The 11,742-nt window shown below is 31.0% G+C and overlaps 1 protein-coding gene across 1 annotated transcript in view; it reads left to right on the top strand.

The window, feature by feature from the left end:
- The first annotated feature begins 794 nt into the window (after positions 1–794).
- Positions 795–11,742, top strand: part of LOC113510715 (hemicentin-2-like) — a 111,401-nt gene continuing 100,453 nt past the window's right edge. The window contains exon 1 of the mRNA XM_031907125.2: positions 795–1,395. The gene's annotated coding sequence lies outside the window, so the exon portion shown is untranslated. The remainder of the gene's footprint in view (positions 1,396–11,742) is intronic.

The following is an 11,742-nucleotide window of genomic DNA, read 5'->3' as shown; positions in this document are numbered from 1 at the left end:
TTACGCATGAAAAAATTATTATTTCATTCTTGTGCCACCTACCCACTTCTATCTGTTCTCCTTAGATTAACCAAAGGTTGTCTGTAGGAGATTACCCTAGCAATAAGACCGTCTTTTGTACTTTTATGTTCATATTTTAATCTGTATTTAATATTGCATTATTATATATATATAGATATATATATATATATATATATATACATATATATATGCATAATACAACAATTAATACTATAATATATTATTATAGTATTTATTGTTGTATTTCATTTGAATCGTTTAATTGTCATTGTATATTTTTAAATTTCTGGTGCAACAAAAAGTAAAATAAATAAAGAAAATTAATATTTCCTTTGGTAATTAGGTTAAAAAATTACTAGACTAGTATTTAGTCACTACTTCCTATGCCACTGCGTTAGGTTGACTGGAAGAAATCTCTTTTAGAGATAAGTCCGCCTTTGCTAACATTGTTATTAACTTATTGTTGTTACTGTATGTTTTTGTGCAATAAAGAATATATATATATTTAGTAAACGATTAGTATTTATATTATTATCGATTTGAGTTTATTGAATACTTATTATTATAATATGTACCGATGTACCGACTCGAGCTGATTTGGACTCGAGTCAGCTCGACTCGGTACATCCTTGTGTCTAAGCTGTCGTGATAACAAGACAACAAAATAGCGAGCTACGTGACACGCCCTCCGTTGATTTACGAGTAAAAATACAACAGTGATAACCTTTGAAAGTACGTGGAACAAGCAGCTTGATAAATGTTTATTGCGAGCATTAAGCGGTGGGCAGTTGCTTGTTTGTTTTTATTTATACACTGGAATTTTATGTGACTGACCCACAACTCTGGTCAATGTCAATATCACTGTTTGTTTAATACTATATTCATTCATAAAAGTTATTATCATTTTTACTAATATTTGTAATTTCAAAAACGCCATATTATTCGGTTTTGTTTACTGTTTGGGCTAGTTTAATGGTGATAATCCGATACCGGTTGCATCGCACGGCTTGAAGGTCGTTTTATCACACAAGAGAGTGTTGTCGCAATCCACCTAAGCGCAACTATGTTCAGATTGATAAAAAAAAAAGTAATATGGCGTTGGCGCGAAAAGTGATGATGGGTTGTTAACAACATACGCTCTGTTTTGTGTATTTATTTTATAATAAAGGACATCTAAATGAAATTCATAGTTTTCTACGACGTAGTATTAATGGAAAACTGATATGTGTGTCATGGACATGTGAAGTACCCGACATCACGCCACTCTATTCAAATACAAAATTTTTGTGTGCTCCGGAGCCCGTGAGGATCCTTAGATGCGCCGTGGACAAAGACAGCAAACCCAGGAGGCAGGTGAACTAGCACATCAAAGAGGTACGATTAATTAAAGTTGTTGCGCACGGCATACCGGTCTAGGAAAGTCATCGTTAACCGCCCTCTCTGCCGACCCTTGGACTTTTAGTTTTTCGCTCATACATTTACACATTTTAAGTTAGTCTCATTAAAATATTTCTAAATATATATATATATATATATATATATATATATATATATATATATATATATATATATATATATATATATATATATATATATTTCAAACTCATATTTTTTATGCTTAGATACTACGGCTGTGGTCGCAATCGAATTTCTATTTAAAGTTATTATATAAATACACAAATCAAATTACTTGCAAAAATCTTAAAGACCTGACAAAAAATAGCATTACAGATTTTTATATTGAGACCTAATATGATATATTTTTTTAAAGAATTTAGTGCGAAGGATTTGCTCTCAATAATCAACGTTTCTCAACATCACAGTAATTTGAAAATAATAATGTACAGTTAAATTTTTTTACAAATTAATAGTATTTGAAGTGTCTATTGTCATCTATATCTGGAATCGGTACGCAAAATTTCTATCCAAAGGCATTAGCGCTTAAATTTTTTTTCTTTTGCACAATTTAAAAATTCACTACGCTAAGTCCTATAGGTTCTGCATAATATTTTGCTCCCAGTATATGCAACAGTTCAAACTTTAGACGCTTTCGTAATTTTCATTGTATAGAACCAGTATCAGTGTCATGCATATTTTATGACTTGGAAATAAACCCACAGTATAGAGCGAACTAGTTATTGAGGTGAACTGATTATTAAAATATGAAAATTTTAAATGTTCAACACATTTAATGTTATTTGTATTAAGATGCTTTTGTGAATATAAAATACTATTTTTTAAATACAATTTTATAATTTTTTCGTTATTTAAACAGTTTGAAATGAAATGAATTAAATATTTACCTATAAATTGAATGAAAATTTTCCCTTTAATCTGTAGCAAGAAAAGGCACTATGAATTTTAAATGAATAAAAAATGCAAATTAATTAAAAACTTATTATAATAATGAGCTGATATTAAATTTATTTATTACCGTATTGATATTGCATTAAAATACTTTCTGCTCATTCTATAAGTTCAACATTCAGCTTTTGCTATCAAGATTTATTTATTACTTTCCAAATTTTGAATTGAATGCTTTTATTGAACTTTATAAGAAACTTATAGGGAAACAAGGGTCGGGTCGCCTCAATCAACTGTCCCATTTATGTCACAAATGCTGCGATTGGAAATAAACGGCTGCGAGGATTTGGTTTACTCGAAATCTTATTTATTACGTAATACGTAAATATTACAATCGGCGCAACGATGTTTACTCATATTATAATTTATGAAAATAAGCTTGTTTGTTATTTTATAGTCAATAGCTTAATCGTTATGAAATTATATGTGCATAGTATTTGGAATAGAGAAGAATACAGGCATAGAATAGGCCACACCTTAAACAGGGATAGGCAGCAGCGTCCTTTTTAAAACATTTCAAAGGCCTAAATGCGGTTGCCAACTCGTCTGCCGAGCATAGCAACCACTAGCAAAATCCCCTCAATAGAGGGCGGCCTATGTTCAACAGTGAACAATTTGCGGCTTATGATGGTATATGGAACAAAGTCGCGGCTACCGTTAGTTATTATAATATTTATAACTCTGTATTTGAGCATTCACGTGGCTTAGTGGTATATTGCCTAAACTTATTGACCTCAAAGTCGTGTTTTTTTTAATATTTTTTATGCGTTTTAGAATGGCAAACATATTATCAATATGTTTGCCATTCTAAAACACATAAAAAATATCTAATAGAAAGTGGTAGCTATTACCTATAGACATAATGAGTATCATTAACATAATAGAGTATACTGTGACACTTATGATACCCTTTATGAGTTTTTTTTTATACAACTTAGAATGGCAAACAAGCTGACGGCCCACCTGATGGAAAGTGGTAACCGTCGCCTATAGACATGAGCAGTACCATGTACATAACAAAGTATACTGTTTCACCCATGATATCTCCCATGCGTTGCCCTTCCTGAGGACGTAGGTGTTATTCCTCTGTACCCAGTAAATTCATGCCATATCCCACCCTTCAAACCGAAACACAGCCATGCAAACAGCTGCTTCACGGTTGTGTTGTGTTGTGTTGTGTTGGTTCGGTGTTGTTATTCTTGAGAACTAAGGTGTTGTGTCTGTACCCTGTATTTTATATGTTGTGAATTTCGCGGTCTGGTGGTCAAGAATAGAGCAGCGATCTCTTAATTTGCCTGAAGATTTCTTGTTCAGAAGCAAAACATGTGTTGTAATATGTGCGTGGGCTGAATATTGATCGGATATTGATGACTAATATGACAAGACGTAAAACTTCTACTAATAATAATGGTATATAATCTGTAAATGTTGGCAGTCGCAAATTTACTAATGGTAGGAGAATTAAATAAAATAATTCTAATTGACTAACCAGTTATATAGATTTCCCCAAAATAACACCTATTTCAGTAAAATCACCCTTTGACGATTTAGAATTTCGATTTTATGTTGTATATCTTGATTTTATACATTTTATTTACGTATATGGACGTATATACAGTGGACAAATGTCTCTGTTACTACAATAGGAATTATAGGGATGACTATTTTTTTTATTTATTACTATTAGTGTAAACTTTCAAACAATATAAAGTACAGCTTTATTGATGTTTTGATACGCAAAGTAAAAATATTCACTAGGGATTAACCAAGATGGTTTCCAGGAAGGACAGCGTCGAGGTCAACCTTGTAAACTACTAGTTGACCCGGCAAACGTTGTTTTGTCCCCTATTGCCACCCAACAAGCTCATATTTAGGGCCCTGAATCAAAAAGATATATAAGAACACTTATGGTGCGATTTTGTCCGTTTGTCGTAGTGTCTAGTAATTATTAATGCTGTTGATTTGAAATTTAGAATAGGTTTTGATATTGTCGGCCCACACATATTGCAATGGAAATAACAAGAAGAGTAAAACGACAGAATTCATAGAAAATTTACAATAAAATTAGCTATGAGGTTAGGTTTTTAGCCACAGTTAAGGCTTAAAATAAGAATTTCCTAATTGAAGCAATAATTATTATTAGGTTTGTATTTCATATAAACAAAATCAAAAAGGTCATTTTATCATAGATAATATATGAGATAAAATAAGTTGTTGTATTTATATATATGTATATGTATGTATATACATATGTAAAATAATTATTAATCTCACATAAATTCAAATATGTATTTTAAACAATAACTTTTTTACAGATTATTTTATGTAGTCTCAGCGAGTGAGTTCAACTCACATTTGACCACATTTTTCAAGTTTTATCAAGTTGGAGCAATCAAGACATGTTTATAAAACTACTAAAATCGGTTTCTGATATAAGCGAGAATAAACAATGGGACAACACACGTATTGGGATTTTTATATATTGATATTAGTAGCAATTGAAACCGCTAGTTTTTATAGCTAACAAAACCTGCACCCATTCCGTGTGGATTATGAATGTCTGTTAGAGATGAAGAAGGATAATAAAGCGCTTATGAGTTTGCCTTATATGATGGGCATTAGGCAAATCGACCAAAAAGTTCTAATGGTGTTTCTGTACTCAAATCGTTATTGCAAGTAGCATATTTAGAACTATTCACTTCTTTATATACGAGTAGATACATACTATATAAATAATATAACATTAACATACCATAACATTGTATTTGTTACTATTTTTTTGACAAATTGTTTGGTAATTCAGACTTTTATTTGGATAAATTGCAATATTTTTTAACAATTCTTGTATGAGAACTATAAAGATTCTAAAATGTCGCATTTAAAGAGCAAAACATACTAAGTATTTAATAGTTACGTCTAAAATATATATGTTTGTACCTTAAACAGGCACTTCACATGTAACTTTCATTAATTACGTTTATTTAAAACAAATTACATTTTATACGTGAAAATAGTCAGAATATGTCGTATTCATTATTCTCGGCAATTCAATACTGGTTACTAGCGCGGATGATCCATAAACGTAGAATAACGTACTATATACTTTATGAGCATAATCTAAGGATTGACCTAATTACCTATCTCGAAAGGAAGAAGAGATTGTTAGTAAGGGGTTTTTTTTATACCACTGAAGTGGCAAACAAGCATACGGCACACCTGATGGTAAGTGGTTACCGTAGCTTATGAACACCTGCAATACCAGAGGTATTACGCGTGCATTGCCGACCCTGAAGAAACCTCTTTACCCCCCTTTTGAAGAACCCCCTGCTGTAGGGAAAACTTCGGCAGGGAGCTCCTTCCATAACCTGAGTGTAACCCCATTGCTAGTAATACACACCATCTTTGCGGTTCTGCCCGGAAGACATTGTGATTGAATTCTAGATGACCTGATTCATCCTCACCTATCATCCTTTACTGGAGTCCCGTTAGTATATACTGATAGCGAAGGCGGAGTCACTATTCCATTATGATCTAATAAGTAAACTAACTATCTCGCTCTAACGTACATGTTGCTATGTTTGTATTTTTACATTAGCAAACTTTATATTTTTCTTCAAATATATACATATATACTTGTATACCTAAATAAGGTGCGAGCAGTGTTTTGTCACGTTCGTGGCCGACACATCGACTGTCGGACGTGACGTCACGCACCCCTCTGATTTATGAAAGGAAAGTCACAGTCCGCTACGAAAAATGTTACAGCCGATAGCCTTTGTGAGGACGTGAGACCGCGAGCTAAATGAACGGAGCTCATTTTATTCTGTTACTCGATTGATGGGATCATGGGACATTTGTCGTGTCCGTGACAATAGATATAACTCGATAGGTATAATATATAATAATGCCGTTCATTTGTTGGTTTTCCTTCAGTTTTCCCTTTTATATTATCTCTACATATTACATGTTGTAAGTAAATGGTAGCACGAATGCAATATAAATACGAGCATGGCATTACATTTGTTATGCTTTTGTGACCTTTTTGTTTCTTGTATTTCCGAATCATATTGAAGAATTTGTTTGTATGATTGTATTGTAGCGAAGTAATTTTAGGTGAATTTGATATATTTATATACTTTACACATTTCATAAACAAGAAATTTGCTGTTTTGAAGTTTATCAAGTATTTATTTTCCTAAACAGTATAGATTACATATAAAAATGTTTCTTGTTTTACTTACTTATAAAATAGGAAGTTAATTTTTAAATTTTGATTAATGCTTTTGGTTCCACAAAGCTTTTTATTTCCATTGCAATATGTAAAATATATAACGAAGCAGGTAGTGTTAGTGTAGCCTAACATTTTGGCATAGTGATGTTAGTATTACTGAAATTACGTTGTTTTGTCTTGGTTCATCCTTAATTTATTTGTAACTATAACAAATTATACTTTTCTTCTTCGAACCATTTTATTTCTTTACTTTCCAATTACACTTATATTTATAGCCCTCAGGCATTAGTACTGTACAGTGTTTTGGTCACTATTGGACTGAATATTCTGTTATTATACTCTTATAACTATGTTCGAGCGCATGAATGCTTTTTCCGTTAAATCAAATGCGCGCTCGTGGACTCGCTCACAGTTTCACAACTTTATTTATTTATTCTATTTATTTTATTACAATTTTCTAATAATAACTAAGTATTATAAATTAACTTACTTATAATCATGTTGAACCTTAACATTGTGCAATAGTTTATTTAATAATGTGTTCTAGTAAAAATACTGAACAGTCATTTGAATATCTTATTATTCTTTTACATAAGTGAATACAATTACTTATAATTGTTTAGTGTATTGTAAAACATTGATATTGATTAATTTGTTAGTATAATACATTCAAATACTAAATATTTCTGTTTGTAGCTAAAGGAAATACAATCATTTAATTTATGTTTATCGCGAATTAACTTTATGATTTAATAGAAAATCATTTGCGTTTATGAAAATATTTCATGAAGGTAATACCAAGTTAATGTTTCCTCGTTCACAGCTACAGATAATAACGCTTGCGTCGTTATATATATAATATTTCCAATTGATAGTATTAGTATTAGTGAGATTGAAATATAGTACAGGCGGACGAATGGACGGACAGTCGCACCATAAAAGTTCTTTTACACCAGTTTGGTAAGTAACCTTAAAAACATACTCCTACTATGATAAATATATATTTATATTTTTGTAATGATTTTAAATTTTTTTAGAAAATTATGTATATCGTCTATGTAATACTTTTATAATGTATAATTTGTGGCATAGCTATATAGTTACATGTATAAAGCCATAGGTTTTATAATGCAGTAGGCACTGTGAATAATTTGGTATTGGAGCACGGTGTTGCATTATTTTAGGTTTGCTTCAGTTTATACAGTACCACAGTATGTGACAGTACACGGAATTAGAACACACTACGTATTCTCGAATACAGCGGTTTTCCGTATAATTTATTCATTTGATAGAAACATCTTATGCGGCAGCTTGTTCTAAATAGGGGAATTTACCTTTGGATAAATTTTTTAAATTTTATCTATTGTTGTTTGGAGAAATTCACTGTTGGTAATTCTATTGTAATTTCCTGGCGAATTACCATTGATTTGATTGCATATAATATTAGTTAAGTGACATTTCTGATTGCAACGTCGCGGCTTTGTTCACACAGATTTGGAATTATCCTAATTGTAATTATTATCTCTAATATTTAAATAAAAGTCAATATATAATATAAATTTAATTATAAATACGCTATTAAGAAAAATGTCAATGCAATTAAAATACTACAACTGGCAGACTGAGTGTTGTTAATGGAAACAATTAATCAACGCAATATGAAATTATGATCTGCCAATCATATAACAACATTTCTATCTGTTACATGTTTATACAAAAGATTTTTTTAATGGATGGTAATGAAATGGTAACTTCGCCTGCGCTAACGGTATACGCTGACGGGGCACCAGTGAGGGATGAAAAGTGAGGATTATAGTAGGTCAGTTGGCCTATCGTGACGAATACATCAAGAATAAATTACGTTGGTCTCCAGGGGAGACTGCGAGGAGGTCGACCTGTCAGCGTATATTAGCAATGGGGCTACTAGTACTCATTATTAACAATTCCTTTCCCCACTATACAAAAGACTTAGGTGCATATTAATTCAAACCGTCGCACTGTGATAGTTTCAAAGAATGATTTCCTTCTAAACAGTAATTGGCCATTTGAAGTGACAAACTTGTAGCTTCTTAATCCTATAATAAGCTAAAGAGTAATGTAGGAGTGGAGAGAATTGGCTAAGCTTACCACTAATCTAGATAGACCAAGAGACTCGCACAGGAAAAATAATTTACTCGCTTAATGACAAAAGAGCTCAAAGAAAATACGGTTTTGTTTGTAGGGCAACATTCTTCCAACAAGCACAATCGAGACTTGACGTAGCAATTATGCGGGTTCTGTTTTCGTCGGGATGACTGTTGTAATTTGATTGGACTGTTTATTTAGTTTTGATAGTTTCAAATTGTAGTAGTTTGCTTCCCAAACAGCGAGTTTCGCATAAATTATATCAGATTTGGACTTTGTTCATAATATCGTTACATGCTGTTGACAACAAAAAGTTAATATTGATAATTGGATTGTTGGCATTTGGAGGAATTTTAAACTGCACTTGTAAATGCACAATAACTCTTTGAATATTCAGTAGGAATAGCAGTTATTTGTGCTATCCATAGTGCTGTTCATGTTAAGAACGATGGCTGTCACCAGGTTGACCGACGGCTTCTTCATCATTTTAAAATACAGAAAAAATATTATATAATTTCTCTCAGGCTTTACCACATTAAAGAGCAATTTATAATTCTCGGTGAAGTGTAGAGTCGTGTTTTGTGTACAACAAATAATCTTCGTTTAAAAATATCTACCATACTTAAGTGTACTACCAAATCATTTTTCGTTGAGGCTGTGCGCCTATGGAAATCGTTGTCGCTCTCCATATAGAGTGCTCAGTCCTTAATATCCTTTAAGGAACTAGTCAAATCGATTTTTCTTTTATTGTAATTCTCCTTTTCCTTTCTACTGTTATATTTCACTGCATTCGTCATATTTTCTTATATTATATATTATTAATATGTATATAATTTAGTAAGTACATATACGTATTTGATATATTTATGTAAAATTAATTTTGAATTTTATGCACCTAAAAAAATATTTTATCAGTTTTATCTGATCTCCAAATTTTTGTCTCTTAAAATATGTTTTGTCTAATAAAAGTTGTCTGTAAGAGATTACCCTAGCGATGAGACTATCTTTGGTACCTACCTACTTTTTTGTTTGTAATTTAATCTGTACTTTATCTACTGTATTTTAATTGAATTTTTTAATTCTTATTGTTTTATTTTTATGTATTCAGTACAATAAAGAAATATGCCAATAGGTATAAATAGAAATTATTTTAATAGTATTTATTTATTTTATTTTTTATTTTTTTCGTCAAAAACAATAAAAAATAATCCACTTACAATGTATATTTATATAGTCTTTTTCTAAACGCCATACACTCGTCATTCAAGTAATCGTTTAGTGAGTAATAGGCTTTGCTCAGCAGATGTTTGCTATCTAGAGTACTACAGCTATAAAGGTATGTTAGCATATGACAAATGATAAGTTTCATTGACAAAATACTGTCATAAGAGAATGATACTATTAATTATGTAAATTTAACTGTGTATAGTCACAATAAAGTGAGTAGGTATATCTATGGTGTTGTTTTATGTCAGCTCGGTAGCACTGTGGTTTGTATTCTATGGAACAGCATGGAAATTCTAAATTAACTAAAAAAAATTGAGTATACAGTTGTATAAATTATAAATATATTGTATATGGTTTGGTTTATATGAACATTAATTACGAATAACAAAAATAAAAATTGAAAATAAATTGTATATCAAATAAATTTATATATGCAGATTTTGTATACTATGCCAACAGTCTGTATAATGTACGAGTATGAATTGTAATTGTAAATAATGAGCATGGAAATTCTGTCATGATAATGCATATAACAATATTAAAATTTATTTATTTATTTAGACAACAGAAGGTTCATTTTGTTAGTTATAATATTGCTGAAATGAGTGAATAAAATCTTGCATAAAAATTTCTCTATGATTGTAAATAAATCTAAATTGATTTTTCACCCTAAAATCCTTCTTATATGGTATTAAGTTTACAGACGTATAAAACTTACTTATATCTTTTTATTTTTTTAATGGTTTAAGTCTCATTACGTTATCAATTCTATTTCTATAACCTTGTAATCTCTCTCTTTACTTTTCAGAATCCTTCTCAAATAGAACATCTTCAATACGATTATTCCACTCACTATTCACTAGCTTGTGATTAAAATTTAGCTCAGCGCAGTTCCAACGCGTTTTAATGGTTTCAATTGTGCAGAAAATTTTATTGCATTCAATGATTCTGCGGAGAAATTTAGCCGCAAGCATTTTCCTTTCGTGCTCTCACCTTTATCAGTTTAGTACCACAGTCCTCTGAATATTTCTAACTTCACTGTGTGATGAGCAGCAATATAACTGAGACCTTATTCACTACTAACTTTGACATTCTTTTTACGTATATTTTATAGGTACCATGTGCAAAGGCGTGTAAGACTAAAATCTGAAATTGTTTATACAACAAAGTTTCGTAAATCTCTTGTACATTGAACAGATGCGGAAATTAATAAGGATATTTGGGTTATAAAATCTTTATTTAAATAAGAGCAGGTGTTCGTAGTGAACAAGAGAGATTACAGGTATTAGGTATAGCCCGAGCTTCGCCGTCCCGTTTTGAATTTCTTCTTGTCCCGTACTCTAATATTTACTATTCTATTTTAAAATTGTACATACTAATTTTATCCCGCAGCTATGCGAAAATTGATATAAAACGAATTCTATATATTGATTTAAAGTAATGTATATTGATATAAGGGTCTATCTCTGTACAAAAAATTAATAAACTTATTCACACGGTTCGGTCTATTTTATTATTTCAATAGTTATTTTCATATTGCACTCACACAGTGAAATTCCAACTGTCCGAGTATTATTAAGAATAACCTGTACAACACTTAGTCTGTAACACACCTATGTCGAAAATATCTTTCTACAAATTCTTCGAAAATGAAGTTGAAGGTTTCGTAATAAATTTGTATATTTAGTATATCTTCTTTAGTTGGTGTTGACACGGGTAAGAACTTTACATAGCCGAAAATTCCACATTTTATCGAAGGTCATAAAAGAAGGCAA

This window comes from Galleria mellonella, unplaced genomic scaffold, assembly GCF_026898425.1.
Source record: "Galleria mellonella isolate WM207_F2 unplaced genomic scaffold, CSIRO_AGI_GalMel_v1 utg32, whole genome shotgun sequence".
NCBI lineage: Eukaryota > Metazoa > Arthropoda > Insecta > Lepidoptera > Pyralidae > Galleria > Galleria mellonella.
Note: the sequence above shows the minus strand (reverse complement) of the source record. Positions and strands in the feature narration are given on the sequence as shown.